The sequence below is a fragment of the Cyanistes caeruleus genome, chromosome 10 (genome assembly GCF_971803275.1).
Source record: "Cyanistes caeruleus chromosome 10, bCyaCae1.hap1.1, whole genome shotgun sequence".
Lineage (NCBI taxonomy): Eukaryota > Metazoa > Chordata > Aves > Passeriformes > Paridae > Cyanistes > Cyanistes caeruleus.
In genome coordinates, this window is record NC_141710.1 from 24,643,680 (window position 1) to 24,665,925 (window position 22,246).

At 52.6% G+C, this 22,246-nt stretch overlaps 1 protein-coding gene across 42 annotated transcripts in view; it reads right to left on the bottom strand.

Annotated features, from left to right (window-relative positions):
* MBNL1 (muscleblind like splicing regulator 1) overlaps window positions 1-18,558 on the bottom strand; it is a 68,651-nt gene extending 50,093 nt beyond the window's left edge. For 12 of the 42 annotated variants that reach the window (XM_086843001.1, XM_086842984.1, XM_086843009.1 and 9 more), the window contains exon 1: window positions 14,271-14,398. The gene's annotated coding sequence lies outside the window, so the exon portion shown is untranslated. Of the gene's footprint in view, window positions 1-7,623; window positions 7,722-7,821; window positions 7,886-10,273; window positions 10,458-14,270; window positions 14,399-14,521; window positions 14,694-15,046; window positions 15,128-18,056 lie in introns of those variants that run through there. The other 30 variants (XM_086843002.1, XM_086843010.1, XM_086842985.1 and 27 more) reach the window with 24 other exon arrangements.
* Window positions 18,559-22,246: the final 3,688 nt, after the last annotated feature.

Genomic DNA, 22,246 nt, shown 5'->3' on the forward strand with positions numbered 1-22,246 from the left:
ATTCCCATCCCCGTCTACCTAAAGATGCTGCTACATCACCTTCCTATTTGCCACCACCCTCCAATGCAGGTCACTGACACGGCCTCCAGAATCACACCCTGGGAAGAGATGCTCTCAGTGTGGGTGCAAACCGACAGATGAGAAAAAGCTACGGTCTTTTTCTAGGGACACGGTGATCACAACAACCAACTCCAGGGGAAGGAAAACACACCTAACAGAGCTAATGAGATTACAACAGGCACCCTGCGTTCTTTGCCAGGACACTTGAAATCATGCCACATTTTTAATCCCTGCGAGGGAGAGACAAACAACTACATAATTACTTGCAAGCATAAGTTAACAACTAAGTGTCTTTGTGGTAAACACAGATACTCATTTGCTTCCACTGCCTAAAACTCTGAAGTTTGGGGTCATCCTGTACCAGCAGTCACCACTCCTCAGAGCTTGGGATATCAAAAATTCGTAGGTTTTCAAAAATTGTTTTGTAACAAGTGTCCAGGCAAACCAGTTTGGTTGTTGCACGTGTGCCACACTTCCCAGCCACGACAGATTAGCACCAAGAGATCTGAAAGCAGAGCATGTGCTGCTGGAGCCGTGTGCCAGCAGGTGCACCAGATCCAGCAGGCATCCCTGCAGCCTCATGCAGGAATACCAGCACATCAGAGCGCTTCTGGAAGCCTGAACACATGTCCCAGCCTTCAGTCAAGGTGCACTGCACCTTGTCCTCCACAGACAAGAGCTGGATCTGCCTCCTCCCACCATCACTCCTGCACTGCACAAAATGACTTGTGTTATTTTGGTAGGAACATTTGTTCCCTGTGAGCCCTCAGGACAGGGTGCTGCCAATGCCAGCAAGAAGAGCTCATCACAAAGCTGTGGAACAGCTCTAAGCAGAGTTTTCTCCTGTTCATCAGCTTGGTAACCAATCCATACCAAGCATTGATTTTTCCAAACACCAAGAAGAGTTAGAGCAGCAAATTGATGCATTTTATGCGCTAAAGCCAATGCAAGTTAAAGGCCACCGCTTCCAAACAAGATATTTCACTCTCATTACACAAGCAGTCACCCCTAACAAGAAATGAAAGAGAGCATGAAGGCAGCACCCAAAATGAAAAGATGAAAACTAGCTTTTGTGCTTGCATGTACCGACAATAGAAATATTCCTGGTAATACTCCCTGAACTATGTTTTACTCCCAGGTTTGTAATAAGTTTTCTGTTAGGTTTTGGACAATCACCCACTCAGAGAGAAATCCTGCTTCTGCTGAGGTCAGTGACACACTTGTGACTGCACTAACTGAGCCTGAATTCCACCCTTCCTTCTTCAGGCTGCCAGCCACAAAAAGAAAAGTATTTCTCTGAGGAGCTGATGCCTCGAAGGTAAATCTTGGGAACACAAAGGAATACTAGATGTGTATTTTGTATGAACAGTTACTTGAAGAAAAAGTGTTCTGTTATAGTTTGTTGTCTACCTGAAAACAGCCAGAAATGTCAGCTTTAAAAATAGCCTTTGAGCAGAAATAAAGCCTGATGTCATACCAGAGGTTTATCTTCAGTATCTCCACTAAATAAAGGAAGATGTTAGGATAGAATTATCTGTCTTTATCTGCATGAACTGTTTTCTCATCACTTGGAAATTCTCTTGTGATACTCAGTCACTAAGGAGTTCTCATAAGCTTCACATGCTGGAAGATACACTGTCTGCAAAACCCAGCTGATCCAGGTGATGTCTCCTTTGGGCTGCTGCTGCTAAGATGGGAACAACTGCAACAAATCAAGAGGGAGAACCTCAGAGACAGGACAGGAAAAAGATTGAACTTTTTATTGTTCATTTAATTAAAACTGATTTAGGGGTTGACGGTTTCTAGACCCCACCTAGCAGAGCAGTCAGTAATAAAGATTCTTGTGATCCACAGGTGGGTTTTAAAGTTCACATTTTGAATTTCAGAAGCATTTGCTACTTGTCCTGGGAATAATTGCAACATTGGTTTGGCCAAAGCAGAACCTTGTCTTCACTGAGTATCAGGATACAAGGATTGAAAGCAAATTAAAAAGTGATTCTCAGAAGAGACAGAAGAGAGAAATAACACAGAGAAGTCATTCCTTTGGAGGGTTTCAGAGATGACTTATTTGTATCCAGAGCTGGGTCAATGAAAATGATTAAGAAACAGCCTCACAAATCAATGGAAGGGTTATCTGGAAGCGTCCAAGAAATTGAATCTGACACAGAGGAGACTCCTGTTACTTCCCCTTATTGCTATAAAGAAATGTACAGACAGATTAATGATGCATTTTTCCTCCTCATTACAGTCTTTGACACAAAAATAAGGTATCTCCCTGCACTGAGAATTGCTCCCAAAGAGGCACTGTTTTCACTGTTCCTGTAGCTGGGTTTGCTGGACATCCCTGTTTTCTCGATCTCAATTCACATACATCTCTCAAAGAAACATGTAGAAAGCTGGGCAGGCAAAGAGCCCAGCACCGAAGGAGAAGATGGCAGGGAAGAATGCTATTTTTATGCTTAGAGCAAGTGGAAGCTGAAAACACCAGTCTCAATGACATGAAAACTGTCAGCAAGAACAGATAATTACACAACGTGAATTCATCCTCATGACAATGACTCTAATGAGATAGGAAATGGAATAAAATCAATATTCTATTTACACTGACAGGGCAGTCTCAAAGCTTGAAATTGCCAAATGGCTGTCTTTTAAATCAAGGAACACAAAATTACTGACTCCTTACAGTATTTTCAAAACACCTCTGCCAAACTCAAAGTTTACTAATAACATATCTCAATAAAAAATTTGGAAGAGATACAGCAATTACCCCATGGCACAATTGAAGGATATAATTATTACACTGTCACAAAATTAAGCTGAAACAATGATCTAATTAACATCTTGTCACACAACAGTACAGGACTGGATAAAAGAAAATATTCTTTAGTAAACTACAGCTGAAGAGCCCAATTGTCACACTCTGGGCTGCACCCACTGCTCCCATAGGACAGCACGGAAAAGCAAGATGACTCCTCTTTCAATTTTGTACTTTTGTACATTTCAGGAAAAAACGGGAGTGCAAAGGCAGGAGCAGAGAGCAGCCAGCTCTAGAGCAGGACTGCCAGGGTCGTGTACCCCGGGCTGGATTTCACAGCTCCCCAGCCCAGCAAACTGGGACTTGGAGCCTGGTAAAACTACAAGCACATGTTAGCTCTGAACTGCTAAGTGCCACACCAGATTTGTAAAAAAACTGCCAACACTGCTTCTATGACCCAGATATTTTGCATGATATGCATAGTTTTAGTAGTAGTACTACTACTAGTGTTTTAAAGGCTTTTTTCTGTACTGTTTTAGCTCTGACAGACTTGCCTGGTGCAACCTCCCACTGACTTCAGTGGCTCCTCCAGCACATCCCCATCAGACATGGTTTTATCTTGAGTCTATTTCACAGTTTCTGAAACTGTTTTAGCAGAACCACCTAACTGTGACATTCCATCTGAATTGAAGACACCCAAGTGTACTGGGTTCATGAAAATTTGATAAATAATGAAAAAAGAGGCAACATGTTGTACACTACGTGTCCCAACCACGTGCAGAAATCAGGTATTGTTCCAAGATTTCCCTGATCAAACTGAACCAATTCCCACCAGCAGCTCATGGGCACTGACGTACAAATCCCACAGCCCAATCCTCTCTTACTTTAGATTACAGTAATGCTATTTTCAAATCAGCAAGTTACACCACAAATTCCATAAACCCTCTTTCCTTTAGGGAGCAGACGGTTATGGATTAACTGCTCTTGCTGTAATTTAAAAAATATTCAAGTCAAGAAACATGCTGTTGGTTTTGTTTGTTTTTTTTTTAATAACCTGGGGTATATATCAATCTCTGTTACAAAATTCGAGACTTCAGGGACACACAGGGTTCAGTCTGACAGCATTAGCTGGGTGTGTATTAAAGAGCAAGAACAGGCATAGGCCAGTCCCTGTCTCTGGACAAGGAGTGGCACACAAGCTGTTACTCTGTTCTTGCAACCTTATGCCAGGGACACAAAATGGGAAAGGACCACTTTCCCTTTAATCCACTTTTCATCAATTTATGTATTACAAAGCATTTACATATCCATCCCCACCCACCACTGAAGTTGCAAATACTGTTTCTGGCAATAAAAACATAATCACACTGTAATTCCTTTGCCATAACATTCACATAATGTATTTTAGAAATGGGAAATTCTCTATTATCCTGGCATAGGGGATTCCACCAAAAAGGAAGTGACATTGCCCAAGCAAATCTAAAAATAAGTTGCTTATCTTTAAAAATAACAGCAATCTAATAATTTAAGTTAAAAATCCAAGAAGTAACAAACCAAATTGACGAAATAAAACCTGCTTTATTAAAATCAGTTTTATTTTTTTGTTCTAATAGTAATTTTAAACATGTTGTTTCTATACAAAGATATTTGAGAGGCCACAATAAATCAACTACGCAGCCTTCCAAAAACTACAAGCTATTTATTAATCCGACTCTTGCGCGTTTTGTTTGATTAACTGCAAATGTACACAAGCCAAGCAAGGCAGGAGAGCAGCAAGGTGAGCCACGGCAGCGGGGTCAGCCCAGGAGCTGGGCCCCCAGCCCAGCACAGGGTGTGTGAACAGACCCCTGACTCTGCTCCACGGAGCTGTGACTCTCTAGCTCATCTCCTGTCTCAGTGGGTGCTGGGTGCTGTCCTCCAGAACAGCCACATGGCAAACCCCAGGATGAGTCCCACCAGCGAGATTCAGAGCTGGGGGGCACCTGCAGCAGTAGCTAAGAGGCAGAAACTGTCCCATAGTGACAGGTGATTTCTAGCTGCACGTGTGAGTGTGAATTCATATAAAACATGATGATTAGCATCATCCATAATAAGAATCCCTGCAGAAAAAAAGCCAAGTCCATGACTCAGCAAGGGAAGGAACTGCTTCCCTCTGACACCAAATTCAGCTGATGCTGATGGTTTCAGGGAGAAGTGACCTCTCACTGGTGAGAGGTGCAGCAGGCACCAACCCCGGCTTCCTGCGGGTCTGATGCCTGAACATGCCCTGCACCGAAGGGAAAACAAACAGCACCTTATTTTACTGCTCAGGTTTCCACTTCCCTTCCTAATGCAGCTGCCATGTGGCCCTGGTGCAAAGGGTGGCCTTTTCTTCCCCTGAGACAGCTGGATAAAGCAGGGGGAAAAAAGAGACCTAAGAGACCACTGCAGTCAGCACCTGATTGATCAGGACGTACACATGGCCACGACTAACATTACTGATTTAGTAATAGTAGCACTTCTTCCAGACAATAAGCTTCTCCCCTTGGCCTCACAAACTCATCCCTGGCTGGGCCACCCCTCCCACCTTGGCCCACAGCAAAAACTCCACATTTCAAAGTTCTTGCCTGTTCACATGACAACCACTTCATTAGGACAATAATTTTGAGTCAGGAGTCTGGATGCAGCCACCACATCCCTGCACACATCAAATTAACTAGCAAGATTAAATCTGAACCCAATTACCAGGAAGAGAAGAGGCCATTCCTGTCACCTGCTCCACGCTGGTGTGTCGTCCCGCTCCCAGTGACAATGCCAGCAGCTCTCCTGGCCCTGAGGACACGTGTACCTCAGTGGGACACAATTCCATGGGGGACACCTTGCTGCTCTCTGCTGCATAACAGGCACCCTGCCAGCCAGGCCCATTGGAGCTATGGTAATTATGGACTGCTTCATCCTGCATCTGACTTGAGGGCAACCGAAAAGGGAGTCCAGCTGATGAGGAACTCGTTCCACCGAGTTCTGCTTGCAGCAGATCTGAGAACTGGTCACTTCAGCTCAGCCACGGCGAGCTATGGCGATGCAGGGACAGTCACCTGCTCCTCCCCAGGGACCAGCAAGTTACAGGGGAATGAGGGACAGCAGAGTCCTCAGAGCAGTTCAGCGTGGACCGAAGGACTGCTGCCCAAGGGGCAAACCTGGCTCTGCAGCACGGCCAGAGGCACCCCAGTCCCACAGCTCTGAAAGCACACAGCACCACAGCTGGCAGCACTGCCATGCTGGGGACACCGGGAGCGGGGAGCCACCGCCCGACTCCAGTCACCAACGTGAATCACACGGCAAGGACAGCCCTGGAAAACACTCCAGCATCTGCTGGGAGACAGGAGACACAGCCCACTGCATTTGCATTCACAGCTGGCTGTTTCTCAGGGAATCTCAGATCCAAAATAGAGCACTTCCCATGCTTTGATTCATTCTGGCCTTACATTTAATTTATGTTTATAATCACATCCTTCCAGCATAATGAAAACTTGTACAGCTTCTCAGAAAATACAACAAATCTATATAATCTATTTCAGTAGTTACATAAGAATCTAAACCACAGAGAATGGGATTTTTAATTCTCTCTGCTCTGCCACCATCTGAGGTATCAGAGATGACTGTTATACTCTAAATATGAAATTATTTTTCCACACACAACAAAACTAAACCAGTTTAGGAGCTGCCTTCCTTGACTTAATAGAAATCCCTACATATACAGTGCTTAGCAGCACAGAAACACTTCTGATGTGATTAATTTTGGATCGTGACCAATCTCACGCAAACTAAACAAATACACGTGCCTTCATATAGCAAGCAAAAGCTCCAAATTAGTCACTGGTATTAAAAAGAAGTAATAAAAACTGCATGACTTTTATTTTAGGAAAGAAGTGGAAAGTATCTTTGAGACAAGTTGTTAATCAGTATTTGCTTTAGTATATTGTTAGGCTTGTTCATTTCCAGTCATGCTAACAATAACCATGAGGAAGAAGCCTCTATCAGCCCCAGCTGCACACAGCCTCAGGCTGCAGAGCTTTGGGGGACAAGTCACAAAGGGGCTCCTGGGCTGGGCTGCTCCCTGCGCGTGTGGCACCGGTGCTGCCACTGAAACTGTCCCATAGTATTTCTCACACAGAACACTCCATCCTCTACTTGGGCTTTCCTCAAGGTGTCCCCTTTTTCATTAACATAGCAAGCTACCCAAATTAAACACAATGAAAGCATTTTGGAAAAACCTCGAAAGATTACTATTCTCTTTGTATTTTCCCTTCTACCTCTAAAAGCCATTTTGAAACACCAAGAATGAAAGTTTAAATTCCTGCTCTTACACAAAAACGTGGGATATTTGGAAAACAGCTTCTGAAATGACTTGAGAAAACCTAGCTTTTATAAAAATGGTGATTAAAGACAGAATGCTCAGAAGTTGTAGGAACCAAACCAAATCCAAAGCAATTATTTTGGCGGTCATGTGGAAAAGTGAGTGAAAGAAGTTCAGATGCTTGTATTTCTGTCCCACCATTAGATGCATTTAATTAGAAGAATCGAACGGAGCTGTGTCTACTTTTCACAACAAAAATCACATCATTAAAGATTTATTTATTGAATATATTTGCACATAAATACAGGAGCTCAATAGAACAGTGATAAGCAGCAGAGATCTGCCCAGGGACTTCCTTCCCAGCAGCCTGCAAAGCTCCAGCACCACAGCAAGTGCCTGCAGTCCCTTAACTGCTACACATCAAAAAGCTGAAAAATACATAATTACATTATCAGGAATACAGACTCACTACCTTTGATTTTTCACTGCTTGAAAGAAGACTCAAAGACTCAAGAAGACTCAAAGTCCACTGAAGTTGTGCCTATATTTGGAGCACGGAAGGATTCCCATCTAAAATGACAGGTAAAGAGTATCAGAGCTCACTGAAAAGCAGAGGTGGCCACACAAAGTCCAGAATGCTGCCCAGGCGCTAATAAACTCTTCCACACACCAGCATCAACGTTTTTGTTTGGATTTTATTCCAGGCTTCAGAGGGTCACGGAGGAGAAGAGGAGAGTTCTCTCTCCCCAGAAGGCCGTGCCGTGTTTATCAGTGCGTGCAGCTGACAGGACCTTCCTTCCCTGGCAGCCGGAGCAGCTCTGAAATCCCAGGAGCAGCCCTTGGGAGCGGCGAGGAAGAGGAAGGGCGGGTGCCCCGCACAGCCCCTCTGCCTGGCTCCTGTCTGCGGCCAGTGCAGGGCTGCGGCTGCTGCTGTGCCCAGCCCGGCACCCGGCTCGGGAAGGCTGGCACATGTGCCCGCTGCAGCGCCCGGGGCTCCGGGCCCCGGCCCTGGCCACATCTGCACCCAGCTACACAGCAAACTCCACGAGCTCCCCCAGAAACTCCCTTCCATCTCAAGGAGACGCTTATCTCCCGGCGCCGGCTGCTGTCACCGCAGTGCAGATAACGCCGCTGCAGCGCCGGGCCCCGGCAGCCCGGGAGCACATCCCGGTCCCACCGGGGCTCCGGGAGCACATCCCGGTCCCACCGGGGCTCCGGGAGCACATCCCGGTCCCACCGGGGCTCCGGGAGCACATCCCGGTCCCACATCCCGGTCCCACATCCCGGTCCCACCGGGGCTCCGGGAGCACATCCCGGTCCCACCGGGGCTCCGGGAGCACATCCCGGTCCCACATCCCGGTCCCACATCCCGGTCCCACATCCCGGTCCCACATCCTGGTCCCACCGGGGCTCCGGGAGCACATCCCGGTCCCACATCCCGGTCCCACCGGGGCTCCGGGAGCACATCCCGGTCCCACATCCCGGTCCCACCGGGGCTCCGGGAGCACATCCCGGTCCCACATCCCGGTCCCACCGGGGCTCCGGGAGCCCGCAGCCCATCCCTGCCCGGCCTCGCTCAGCAGCGCCGGGCCTTGCGGGACTAAACTGCGCACTTCTGATTGCTCTCCCTTTTTTAGAAGGAAAAAATTCCAATTAACTTCTCTGGAAGCAGGATTGGGCCCAGAGCCCAAAAATGCTCTGGGTTCCCAAGTCCTTACTCACTGCTCGCAGTTGGAGCCGCTGGCGCGGGAGGCAGCAAGGCAGCAGGAATGCTGCGGGAGGCTTTGGGAGCCCGGGGCCCAGCCCTGCTCCTGCTGCCCTGCTCCTCCTGCCCTGCTCCTGCTGCCCTGCTCCTGCTGCTGCCCTGCTCCTGCTGCCCTGCTCCTCCTGCTGCCCTGCTCCTCCTGCTGCCCTGCTCCTGCTGCCCTGCTCCTCCTGCTGCCCTGCTCCTCCTGCTGCCCTGCTCCTGCAGCCCTGCTCCTCCTGCTGCCCTGCTCCTCCTGCTGCCCTGCTCCTCCTGCCGCCCTGCTCCTCCTGCTGCCCTGCTCCTCCTGCTGCCCTGCTCCTGCTGCCCTGCTCCTCCTGCTGCCCTGCTCCTGCTGCCCTGCTCCTCCTGCTGCCCTGCTCCTCCTGCTGCCCTGCTCCTCCTGCTGCCCTGCTCCTCCTGCTGCCCTGCTCCTGCTGCCCTGCTCCTCCTGCTGCCCTGCTCCTGCTGCCCTGCTCCTCCTGCTGCCCTGCTCCTGCAGCCCTGCTCCTGCAGCCCTGCTCCTGCTGCCCTGCTCCTCCTGCTGCCCTGCTCCTCCTGCAGCCCTGCTCCTCCTGCTGCCCTGCTCCTGCAGCCCTGCTCCTCCTGCTGCCCTGCTCCTGCTGCCCTGCTCCTGCAGCCCTGCTCCTCCTGCTGCCCTGCTCCTCCTGCTGCCCTGCTCCTCCTGCTGCCCTGCTCCTCCTGCTGCCCTGCTCCTGCTGCCCTGCTCCTGCAGCCCTGCTCCTCCTGCTGCCCTGCTCCTGCTGCCCTGCTCCTCCTGCTGCCCTGCTCCTGCAGCCCTGCTCCTCCTGCTGCCCTGCTCCTGCAGCCCTGCTCCTCCTGCTGCCCTGCTCCTGCTGCCCTGCTCCTCCTCCTGCCCTGCTCCTCCTGCCCTGCTCCTCCTGCTGCCCTGCTCCTGCAGCCCTGCTCCTGCTGCCCTGCTCCTCCTGCAGCCCTGCTCCTGCTGCCCTGCCCGAGCACAGCCCCTCTCCCCATCCCCTCTCCCCCATCCCCTCTCCCCCATCCCCTCTCCCCCATCCCCTCTCCCCCATCCCCTCTCCCCCATCCCCTCTCCCCATCCCCTCTCCCCCATCCCCTCTCCCCCATCCCCTCTCCCCCATCCCCTCTCCCCAGCCCCTCTCCCCCATCCCCTCTCCCCATCCCCTCTCCCCCATCCCCTCTCCCCCAGCCCCTCTCCCCCAGTGAACAGCAGCCATGCAGGGCACGACCTGCCCTCACCCTCCCGCTCCATCCGCACGGGAATGCAGATGCCATCAGCTGTGCAGCCTCTGCAGGCAGACCTGAACCCACAGCCACCCAAGTCAGGACACGCTATTTATAATGCTTTCGACATTTCACTTTTCTCTGCAAATAATACCTGCTCCAAGTTCAAGTCCGAGGCATACTTTGCCTTGCCAGATGATCTGCGACCGTCTCATGACTTATTACATTGTTATCGCTGCTAAGCTGAGCAAACAGGGCTGCTAAGTCTATTAATCTTCCAAAACACGAAGTCTGAAACTGTAGAAACAAAACATCTCACTACAAGATACATAAAATGTGCTATAGGGAGATAAGGGGGGAATTCAGTGCACGCTCTGGTAAGTTTTTTTCTGTGCCGCTGCAAGCAAGACTGACGCACTTTTGCAAGAGCCGACTCTGGATGTAACACCAACAAGTTACATAAGGGAAAAGAAATTCCTTTTCCAAGAGCAGCCTGCCCCAGGGCGGACAGCGAGGTACACTTCCCACAGGGAAAGCCGGGCACTCTGCAGGCGCTGCCACCTGTACACTCACAAGGAGCGATAAAAGCAGCCCAGCCCAGCCAGGCTAACCGTGGCGGGCTGTGCAGGAGCTCTGCTCAAAACACGCGCGGACTGGACATATTCCAACCCATCTAGTACTCACTGCCTTTTATTCTGCGGAAGTTCACTCGGTTCAGCTCCTCGTGTGCACCCTGCATATTTACGTGCCAAAATATTTTTCTGAGAAAAGTAGTATTTGGCCTATTTGCCCAAAGCAAAGGTCCCACGAGCACACAGGAGTGATAGATTTGATCACAGTGCTCAGGTCAGGGCAGCTCCAGGAGGTAGTGGGGCTCTGGAAGGACAGGCAGACCCAAGCTGAGCTGGCCCATTCTCCAGGCTGGGCTAATGCTGGTCAGGCACCTGCCCAATGGGAATTAGAAACTGGCTACACAAAACTCAGGCCCAGCTGCATTCTCCTCAGGCCTGGCTGCCTGGCTTTTCCTGTACATTCAAACCAAAATGCAGGATTTTCTACCCTTTTGACAGAAGTGCTGTCTGTCACCTTACACACCGCTGCTGCTCTTACTAATTCGTACCAACAGCAATTTTACCTTCAAAAATTCAAGATTAATCAAGCTGAATTGTGAGAAACTCAAGTTAGATTTTACTGGAGATAGATTATACCTATTGCAATTTTTTTTTTTTCTTCCCAGCTACTTAAAATATAAAATATTCTTCTATAGCAATTACATGCACATAATCTGAAACATGGACTGTTTCACAGGGTAGGAGTTGACAGAAGATAGATATTTAAAAAAATTAATTGACCCTTTAGGAAAAGCAATTCTTTATCTGATAGATAGTGGGATTTCACCCTGAGGTGAAATCAGCACACATCAAACCCCAAACTCCTCAATGGGCATAGGAAGCCTCATATCTTTCAGCCTGCCCCAGCTCAGGTGCTGCTGTTGCTCTTCTGTCGCTGCCTCTGAAGCAGTTGAGGAGACTTCAGAGCATCTTCACAACAGCAAAACTTACTGCTGGTTTTGAATGCACAGATCAGGGTAAACCAACATTTGTCACCGGCTTTTTTCTCTGATCACAGTCCTGCCCAGGACATCTCCCTTGCACAGACTGCTGAAGGGAGAGGGGGCTCCAGCATCCTCACAGCAACCACAGCAAGCCTTCACCTCACAACTCGGCACATTAACTGTATTTTTTTATCTTAGGATGAACTGAAGTTTCAGCACAACCACAGCACAGTTTTAATAGTCCCTTCTCTTTCCTTGTAAATTGCTGGGAACTCTCTTTGATACTAATGGACTTGCAATTGCACATATTCTCAGCAGAGCAGGCTCCAAATGTAACCAGGGACAGCATTCAAACATATTTACATGTTTATCCTTTTGGTAAATAACTAGGGGGTAGGAGGAAAGAAATGTTGTTTGCTGCATAACTTGGGAAACTAAGTTTGCAGTATATAATTGTTAATAAAATTAAATTAAAAAATAATAATCATAGGAAACTGTTCTAATCCTTAAGGCACACAAACAGTGGAGACTACCAGTCATGCAAGGGAGAGGAGAGCCTGTGTGTAGGGCTGGGCACAGCAGGTCACACCGAAGGGCAGGAATTCCCAGGGAAGTGACTGAACTCTGCCAGATCCTCCCTCTCCCTTCCCTCCAGACAAGAGTAGTAGCAGGAATTTGCTGATAAACTCATAGTTGCAAAAATCATCCTTGGCATGAACATAAATCATAACAAATGGGAACAGAGCTTCTCCTTGCAGTTTTACCTTAACAAGCTGTCCTTAGCTAACATGCTGTTTACAACATTCCCATTTAAAATGTGCCTAAGGAAAACACCTATAAAGCCTTTGAAAGTAACAGAGTTACCACAAGGCCTTTTACAGCCCAACATGTGTGACTTCCTCAGTGTCAGAAAATGATGTCTGCAGATTATCCAGCAGTTCCTGAACAGTAATCATCCTGAGCAGAAATCACCCACTATTTAGGAATCAAGAGGTTCTGAGGCTCATGCCCCTAATTACAGGCTGTCGATACACTGTCAATACCACCTCCCCACTGCCACCGAAGCAGCAGAATGAAACAAGTACTCAAAGGAAATAAAACCAGAGAGGGAAGCCTATGATTTAATCTAAGCTGGCCATCAGATCTTCATCTACACCACACGTGTAAGAACCCTCCTGTGGCCACAGAAACCCTCCTGGACAATGGAACCTCACAAGAGCCTTTACAGCCTGTCTGCTGTGGGAGCCAAACCCCAGCCCTGCGGGGCAGCACCCTGCCAATGGGCAGTGCATGCTCCCATCACAGCTCCAGGACCTCACAGTTATACTCCAGGCTTCCAACACAGCCTGCTCCAAGGACAGCCAAGTCAGAGCAGCACCAGATGCAGGGATGCAGCAGGGCACGGCTGGGACATCACACCAAGGCCACGGAATGGGGCATTCACCTGCCCTCCAGACTGCAGGTGTGCATTTCAGATTCTCCTCAGACACCTACCCAGGGGGGACCAGGCAGGAGCTGTGGGGTACACCTGAACTGGCCAGTACCCACACCTGCTTTCAGCCCAGAGCAGAGACACTCCCAACACCTCTGGCTCCTGCAGTGGCACATCCCAGCCTTCCACGTGCACCAGTCCTGTCACCATTGCAGTGAGCACGGGGCTGCCAAGCCTTTCATTTCTTCCTCTTTTATCTACTTTAAATTATCATAACACTGTTCTCTGCCAGTGGGCCTGCCCAGGGTCAGTGTCACATGCAGCCAGCCTGAGGGGAGCCTGCAACTTCTTCTCAGCTCTCAGCCCAAACTTCCCCTGCAGCAACAAGCGCCATCGGTTAATTATTCATTATGCAAATCATTTGTCACTTTGGAATGTGTTGTCGTTTCATTAGAAACCTTTCTCCACAGTGCCAAAAAAAGACATAACCCAGTTAAGTTATTCACCATTACTATTCATTACTCCCATCCTTCTTTCCCGTTACATTCCTTCCCTGAACCTGCTCTCCTGCACTTCATTATCTCTGTCACCCGTGTCCTGCTTCTCCCTTGCTCCGGGGCATACATTCCCCACCCCAAAAAAATGACCAAAAGAAATTATTTCTTTCTAAAAGAAACAGTCACATATTTTTCCGAGACAACCATTTTACACAAACATTCCTGCGTTTTTCTCTTCCACTATACCAACATCTCAACAAACGGACTTGTTGGCACCTGCAAACCCAAGTTCTGAATTCAAGAACTTTCTCTCCGAAGCAAGCCAGCAGTTCTGTTTCCCGCGGGCCGTGCGGTGGGTGCGGTGGGTGCTGCCGCCCGCCCCGCCGCGCCTCGGGCCCCGCGCCCGCCCGCGGCCCCGGCCTCTGCGGCCCCCCCGCCCGCCGGGCAGCGCGGAGCCGGCCCGGGGGCCCCGACCTCATCCCCGACCCTCGGCCGAGCCCCGCGGGGGGAGTCCGGGCTCCCGGCGGGGACACGCGTGGGGAGCGCCGCGCCCCGCTCCCCGTTCCCGGCCCTCAGCGACGCTGCCTCCCTTCCCCGCGGAGCCGCCCCGCCAGGGCCGCCGCCCGCTTCCCCCGCCGCCGGGCCCGGGCCTGGGCGCCGCACTCACCCCGGGCCTGCCGGCGGGGCCCTGCCGGCGCGGCCCGCCCGGCTCAGCGGCTCATGCTGACGGGGCCGCGGGCGCGGCGGGCGGAGGCAGCGGCGGCCCGGGCTCCCCGCGCCAGCCCCGGCCCCGCTTCCGCCGCCGCCCCCGCCCCGCCCGGAAGCGCCACCCGGCCCCGGCCCCGCCGCCAGCCCCGGGCCCGCGGGGAGCCGAGCCCGCCCCGGCCCCGGCCCCGGCCCCGGCCCGGCCGCGCTCACCTAATCCCGGTGCGGCCTCCGCGCTCCGGGCACCGCGGGAGCGAGGGGAAGGCGCGGAGCGGGGCGGCGGCGCGGCGGGCTGCCCTCCCCCGGGGCCGCCCTCCCTCATCCTCCCCGCGGCGGAGCGGCCGGCGCCTCATGAGTCACCGAGCCCGGGCCCGCACACGTGCCCGGCCCCGCCGCCTCCGGCCGGGGGAGGCACGGCAGCGTTGGCCTGGGGCCTGGGGGCGGGCAGCGCCCGGCGCGACTGCTCCAGACCCCCCTCACGCCGCTCCCGAGGACGCCATCCTCTAGAGATCTGCTGCCCAGAGCGGGTAGAAGGAGCCTGCTTTCCTCCCGGCTCCCGCTCTTCCTTCCCGCTAGCAAGAGGAGCCGTCGCAGCGCGGTTGGTTTTGTCGGCGAGGCCAGCCCGGAGGCTGGAGGGGCTGCGGGGGCTGCCCGGGGCTCTCCCGGGGCTCTCCCGGGGCTCTCCCGGGGCTCTCCCGGGGCTCTCCCGGGGCTCTCCCGGGGCTCCCCGGCACCCACCGTGAGCAGCTGCTCCGCTCCCCGGCCCTCCCGAGCAGCAGGCCCATCGCAGGCAACAGGTCGGCTCTGTGGCACAGGGCAGTGTCGGTCCTGCCGCGTGGGTGACGCTGACAGCAGAGTGCAGAAAAGGAAACAATAGTCTAGATTAGGCAGAGGTGTATTAATGTGTCCCCTGCCAGCACACGCAGCCAGAGCCATGAAACCACTATCATGCTAACCACACTTTAGGAAAGACATAAACAAACTGGAAAGAGACAAGGAAAGAGACAAGGAAAACGACAAGGAATTTATCTCCAGTGTCAAGTAGTGTTAAACACCCTTTAACACAGACACCTAACCAAAGGGTTATGTTTTGTGAGATGAAGTTATAACAATCCTCATTTGACTTTGGGAGACAAATTTTGTTACCTGGTCTCGAGATCTAACTCCAGCTGCTTCCTTCATGAGGCTTTTTGTCCTATTGCACAGCCTGGAGGGGATATAATTAACTTGCTTTTCTTGTGCTCTAATCACCTCTGCAACAGAGCAGGCAGCACTTTGGAAACAGGATGGGCTTAGTGAGCATCCCTCCAGAGCTGCCCAGCCTGGGGAGCGTCCAGGTGTGCTGCATGCCCGAGGGAGTGCAGGCACCTCACTGGCAGGGAGGGAGAGCTTTCTGATACCTCTGATGGCTCTTTCCTAGAAACGGGAGACAAGAAACATGTCCTAGAAAGGACAAAGAAACATTCCATTTTCTTTCAGAAAAATGTCATGTTCTTACACATGTTCTTGCATTGCGTTTCAATAAAGTTTAATCCAGATCAGAACAAAATCCATGACAACTGGTATCCCATATATTTTATATTTACCTGCCTCACCTGGTGCAGTGCAGATGTTCCCTCGGACAATGCAGCCCTGGCTGCACAGCCCCAGTGGGAGTGAGCATTGTACTGGGTCATTTGTGCTCTTCCTGTTCCCGCTCCAGCACAAAGAGCTCCGTGGGCCATTTCCTCCCTGAGAACCGACATCACCGTGCTGGGCATTTTCAAAGCACTTGTTCTGGTCACAAAGTTACTGTACTAACTCCTCGCTGCCCAAATTCTTCTTAAATAATGGTGTAGGACAGTGTCTTGGTGCTGGGAGACTGGAGCTGTGTCCTGGGCACAGTGAAAGCATTTCTGACTGTATCCCATAAAGTGAATGCATTCCATTCACATCAGTTTATGCAGGTTACAGGGGATCAAACCCTAGGGGACACATGTCAGGCACAAGCTCTGTCATAACAAAATGTCCAGGCAGGGCAGGGTAAAGAGGAAACAGTAAGGAAATCTCAGATCCAGGGGTCTCCCAGGTCATCATCCAATAGCAACAACAGTCACCACCTGGGATTCCAACAGATTGTCTTACAGCAAAGATAAAGAAATGTGTCATTGCACACTCAGCATCGTGTGCCACTCAGCCCACAAGACATAAATCAGTTCTCAAGGACAAAGAGAAACATTGTGTGCGGAGAAAGTTTTCCGAGAGGTATTTTATGGTTTAAAACGAGTCTCTATGTGCTACTGCACCTGGAGCAAGAAAGAGGAGCTCTCATGGCTGAGCCAGTGCAGCCCTGGTGCTGCTGAGGTGAGAGGCTGACCTGTGAAAACAGTGCCGGGGTGCTGCCCTTCCCTCTGAGCCCGGCAGGCAGCAGGGCCAGTGGACACCAAATATCTGCAATACAGCAGTCACAAAATCAACCTACACTCTGATTTTCCTTCCCTCCTTGAGCCGTTATTAAAGGCAGACACATGAGTCACTTCAAACATGGTCTGAATATGACTGCGACCCTGGAGAAGCCGTTTGCTTCCTGATGCCCTTATTTGTGCAACACTGGTGAAGCTCCAGTTCCCCAAAAAGGTCTGACACAAGCTGCAGTGCTGCCGCCACAGAAGGCCCTGCTGCCTCCCTGCTCTTCCGGAGCCCGCTCCTGCAGCGCGGCACACGCAGCCACCGCTTCCCGCCGGCCCAGAAACATTCAAACATTTCTGTTCTAGTGGCCTCATCTGCATTTCTGGAAATATAACACACCAGTTTATCATTTGGCCCTTACATCGTTTTGGCCTCTTCTTTTAAAGCCTCCCGCAACTCCTATGTGATAGTAATTTTGTTGAAAACAATAAAATAATCTCTCCTAGTCTACAAGCGCATAAATGAGCAAAATGCACAGTGCAGTTCCCAGCAAATAATTGTGATACACATTATAGCTTTGCACTTTCTTTCCTTGTGTGCAGCTCATGCTGGAGCCCCTCCAGCAGCGGCTGGTGGCTCCCCCAGCCCCTCGGGAGCAGTGTGGGGGCTCAGCCCGGTGGTCCAAGGTGGTGTTTAGTCACGGAGAGCTGCCGGCAGCAGCGGATTTCACGGTAGGAAGCCGAGGGTCGCTCCCAGAGGATTAATGTCATTTTAATCTCCCGTGTGCTTAAGGAACAGCCGCTCCCCAGCGCGGCAGAGCGGGGCTGAGGAGCGATGCTCCAGGGACGGACACCCAGCTGCCCCTCCAGGGCTGCAGGAGCCCGCGGGGGAGCAGCGCTCGGCCCCGATGGGAGCTGAAGCCAAAGCGCAGCACGGCCACGGCGGGGCTGCCTCGCCGGCCCTGTGCCAGAACACACCGGCTGTTAAACCAGCTCACAGGGCTCTTGTAAGCATGGGAAAACCTCTCTCTCAGCTTCTCCAGCGCGGTAAGCAGCACGGGTGATGAACAGATAAACCACAGTGAAAGCAGAGGAAAAGAGAAGATGCACGTGGTGGCGCCATGGCAGAGGACCCCAGCACACGCCACAGAGGGTCTGTGCTGGCCCTGACTGCGACTTCTAATGCTCTCCAGAGCCACAGAGCTCTGGCACTCGTGCCTTGCGTACAAACATCTTGCATTTAGCGTTCGTTTCTCTAATAAATTATGCCAGTCTTCGCTAAGTCAAGATAGTGAGATGCAAATGCGAAAGCAGCACAGGGAAAGGGACCAGGAGACCGTCCAGCTTTGCGAACAACTCACCGTCCGTGAGCCAGGTCCTGCTGCGCTCCGGGGCGAGGCCGGGCCGGCGGCTCAGTCCCTGCCGGGGCTGCCGCGGCCGCACCGGGCTCTGGCAGCGCTGCTGGCACCGCCACCGCCTCCCCGGTGCCGCGGGGCCAATTGCGACATGTGGGGCTGCCCAGGGGAAGCGGTGACAGGCCGGGAGTGACACTTACCGAACCTAGGGGGCCCGGGGATCCAAGCGAGCCCCACGTGCAGCGCTAACCGCGGCCACGGCCTGGGCTTTGCATATGTATTTTCTTAAGGAAGCAAAAATGACTTTGTGCTGGCGAAGAAGGGCACGCCAGAGGAAGTGCTTTGCATGGCGGCTGCAGCCCAGCTCGCTGGCGGGGAGCTCGCTCCGGGGATTTGGGGCTCAGGGACGCGCACACGCTGCAGCCGTGTCCCTGTGAGCCGTGAATGTGCCCGCTGGCAGCTGCCGGGGGAAACGGGCTTGTGCCGCTGGCAGGGGCCCGCCGTGCCTGGAGATGGATGGGGCAAGGCGTGGGGCGGTGGCCCGGGGCTCCTGCCTGCTGGGAGCCGCAGATAAGGGCAGCGCCCTGCCACCAGCACCCGCAGCGGGGCCGGCCTCGCCAGCCCGCCGCTTTCGGGACAATTTCTGCTGTTTCTGCTGGGGGTACCACCATCTCCAGGCTGCCAAAGCCAGCAGCGCTTCCGCCCGAAGCTCTGCTGCTGCTCAGAGCCAGCTGGAAATGGAAATGTCCCTCGCTCGGCCCAGGGGGAAAAGGCGGCGGTGCCCCATCTTCACCGGCCACGCCGGCTGTGCTAAACCCGTGCAGTGGGTTCACCAAAAGCCGGCAGCGGGCACGGCCCAGGGCACGGCCCAGGGCAAGGGCTGTGTGGGCAGTGCTGCACTGGAAGGGCCGTGCAGCTGGCTGTGCCAACTGTGCCAGCTGTGCCAGCTGTGCCGGCTGTGCCAACTGTGCCAGCTGTGCCAGCTGTGCCAGCTGTGCCGTCTGTGCCGGCTGTGCCAACTGTGCCAGCTGTGCCAGCTGTGCCAACTGTGCCAGCTGTGCCAGCTGTGCCAGCTGTGCCCGGCTGTGCCAACTGTGCCAGCTGTGCCCGGCTGTGCCGGCTGTGCCAGCTGTGCCAGCTGTGCCAACTGTGCCAACTGTGCCCGGCTGTGCCCGGCTGTGCCAACTGTGCCAGCTGTGCCAACTGTGCCAACTGTGCCAGCTGTGCCCGGCTGTGCCAACTGTGCCAGCTGTGCCAACTGTGCCAACTGTGCCAGCTGTGCCAGCTGTGCCGGCTGTGCCGGCTTTGCCAACTGTGCCAGCTGTGCCAACTGTGCCAGCTGCGCCGGCTGTGCCAACTGTGCCAGCTGTGCCAGCTGTGCCGGCTGTGCCCAGCTGTGCCAGCTGTGCCAACTGTGCCCGGCTGTGCCAGCTGTGCCGGCTGTGCCAGCTGTGCCAACTGTGCCAGCTGTGCCGGCTGTGCCAGCTGTGCCAACTGTGCCAGCTGTGCCGGCTGTGCCCAGCTGTGCCGGCTGTGCCCGGCTGTGCCAGCTGTGCCAACTGTGCCCGGCTGTGCCAGCTGTGCCGGCTGTGCCAGCTGTGCCAACTGTGCCAGCTGTGCCGGCTGTGCCAACTGTGCCAGCTGTGCCAGCTGTGCCAGCTGTGCCAACTGTGCCAGCTGTGCCAGCTGTGCCAACTGTGCCAGCTGTGCTGGCTGTCCCGGCTGTCCCGGCTGTGCCAGCTGTGCCTGCTGTGCCAGCTGTGCCTGCTGTGCCAGCTGTGCCAGCTGTGCCGGCTGTCCCGGCTGTGCCGGCTGTGCCCGGCTGTGCCAGCTGTGCCGGCTGTGCCCTGCAGCCCCGTGCCAGGAGCGGAGCCGCCCGAGCTCGGGCCGTGCTGCAGGTGCAGCTGGAGGTGCAGCTGCAGGTGCAGCTGGAGGTGCAGCACGCAGCCGAGCAGCCTGGAAGCGCTGCCGAGGGGCGCTGCAGCCAGCACGGCCATGCACAGGATTTCCCGTCCTTTCTTTCCGCTCCTGCACCGGTGTCCCAGCCTGCACTGAGCGCTGCTGGATTCACCATCCCGCCCTACAGGCTACTGCAGGAGCTCAGGGAACAGCTTTCCATGAGCCCCCGAGCCTGGCTCGTGGCAGGTACCAGGCAGCCCCGGCCTGGCACAGCCCCAGCCTGGCACAGCCCCGGCCTGGCACAGCCCCAGCCTGGCACAGCCCCGGCCTGGCACAGCCCCGGCCTGGCACAGCCCTGGCCTGGCACAGCCCCGGCCTGGCACAGCCCCGGCAGCAGAGCGGGGAGCGTGTCTCTGTGTCTGCACAGCTTCCGTGCTGAGACTGCCACAAGAACTGCCCCTGGTGAGAAAGACAAATCCTGAGTCCCGATTTCAATCACTAACAAATAATAAAATCAATTTCAGAGAGTAAATGATACACTGATTTGACTTTACTAGGATTTGGGATAGTCACCTGAGAATATCCATTCCTATTACAGACTTTTGGGTGTTTTGGCAGGGATAGGGACACCCTTCCCATCCTGAAGCCTTTTTCCAAGTGGAACACAGGCACCCTGGTCCCTTCTCTGGGCTTTTCAGAGGCTCAGCAGCGTGGTCAGAGTAAAACCCCCAATGAGGGTGAAAGCTACCCAGAAGTTTCACCCAGAGAGATAAAACAGATAAAATTTCCCATGTGTGTCAGCTATCTGTGCAGAAACCCAACATCCTCAAGGCCTCCATCAGAAAAGAGGCCTCTGTGGAGAGGGGCCCTGGTCTAGTCTGAAAATCATGGCTGGAATGAGAGATTTTCTCATTTCTCTTGATACAGCTCTGGCACTGCTGGGCACAGTGTGCTAGCAAACACCCCCGTTGAATGGGAAATGATTACCCAGGCTATAAACAGAGAGCCGGGCCCATCTGCCTTCCCTGTGGTGTCAGACATGCAGCAGGGGGAGTCTTCATGCTCTGCTGAAGGAGTGAAACTGCTCACTAAGCCCTGATCACAGACACACTTGTTGGCACCTTATTGCTCAGGCCATGGTTTGCTTTGTGGTGTTGGTTCTGAATTGAGCTGAAAGGTGTCATCAGCCCCAGGCTGCACAGGGGGAGCAGCACTGGTGGGACAGGTGACAACACTGCCCAGCTTTTTTCCTTTTTTTTGTTATTACTCCCCAAGAGTCCAAAGCCTGAGGTTTTTCTTAGGTTGCAATGATTAAAATAATGAGTTCCTTCAGAAAGGCAGCAAGGCCAGCCCATCTCATGGTGCTGCTGAAGGGGTTTCTGTTCCAAACATTTCAGTAGCTTTAATTCTTTCCCATTAAAGCTGACAGTGTCTGACCAATCACCCAACTCCATCCTTCTTATTATTTTTCCAAATTTTGGTCACATCTTTGTTTTGAAAAATAATGACTGTAAAAGTTTTCAGGGACAGGAGCATTTTGTTTTGTTTGCAAAGAATGAGGAGCCTCTGGTTAATCTGTAAAAGATTATCTGAATCAGAGGAAGTATGGGAAACATATGGACAATCTCATCTCTCCCCCATTTGGAGATAAAGTCCTCGCTCCTTGTTTTTGTCCCAGCATTGGAGATAACAGCTTTGCCTTCCTGCTGGATATGGTGTCAAACAGATCCAGATTGGAAACAGAGGACTTGTCCTTGATATGGGAACCAGGATCAGGATTCTCATGTTTTTATATTAATCCCCAGTGGGAAATAATAATAAACTGACCCTTTTGCACCTTCTTGTGTTGTTTAGGTGGATTTAGTGTTTTCCATGAGGAATTGTGTAGCCAGGCAGAGCTGTGCTGTGGGCACTCTGGCCTGGCTGGCACTGGGCAGGAGTGGGAGCATCCCAGCATCCCTGAGCTTCATCCCATACACAATTGTTTGAGTCCAGCCATAAAGGAGGAGGAGGATGGCTCAAAAAATAAAACATGTAAGTCCCAGAAGTAAAATTCATATGTAAATGCAAAGTGCACCAGGTGAAACAACAGACACTTACTTGCTTTGTTTGGCATTTTTTCCCTTTCAAAAGGTAGATCCCAAACAAGTGATGTTACTAATGGCATTCCTGCCATATTCTTTGCCTTTTTGCCCTCTTTTTCTTTGTTATTAAGTTTATCCAGGTATAAAGTAAAAGATAGTTTTAAGAAGGTTGCAGATTTTCAGGCCTAGGACTTAGTTTAATTTTCTTTTTCA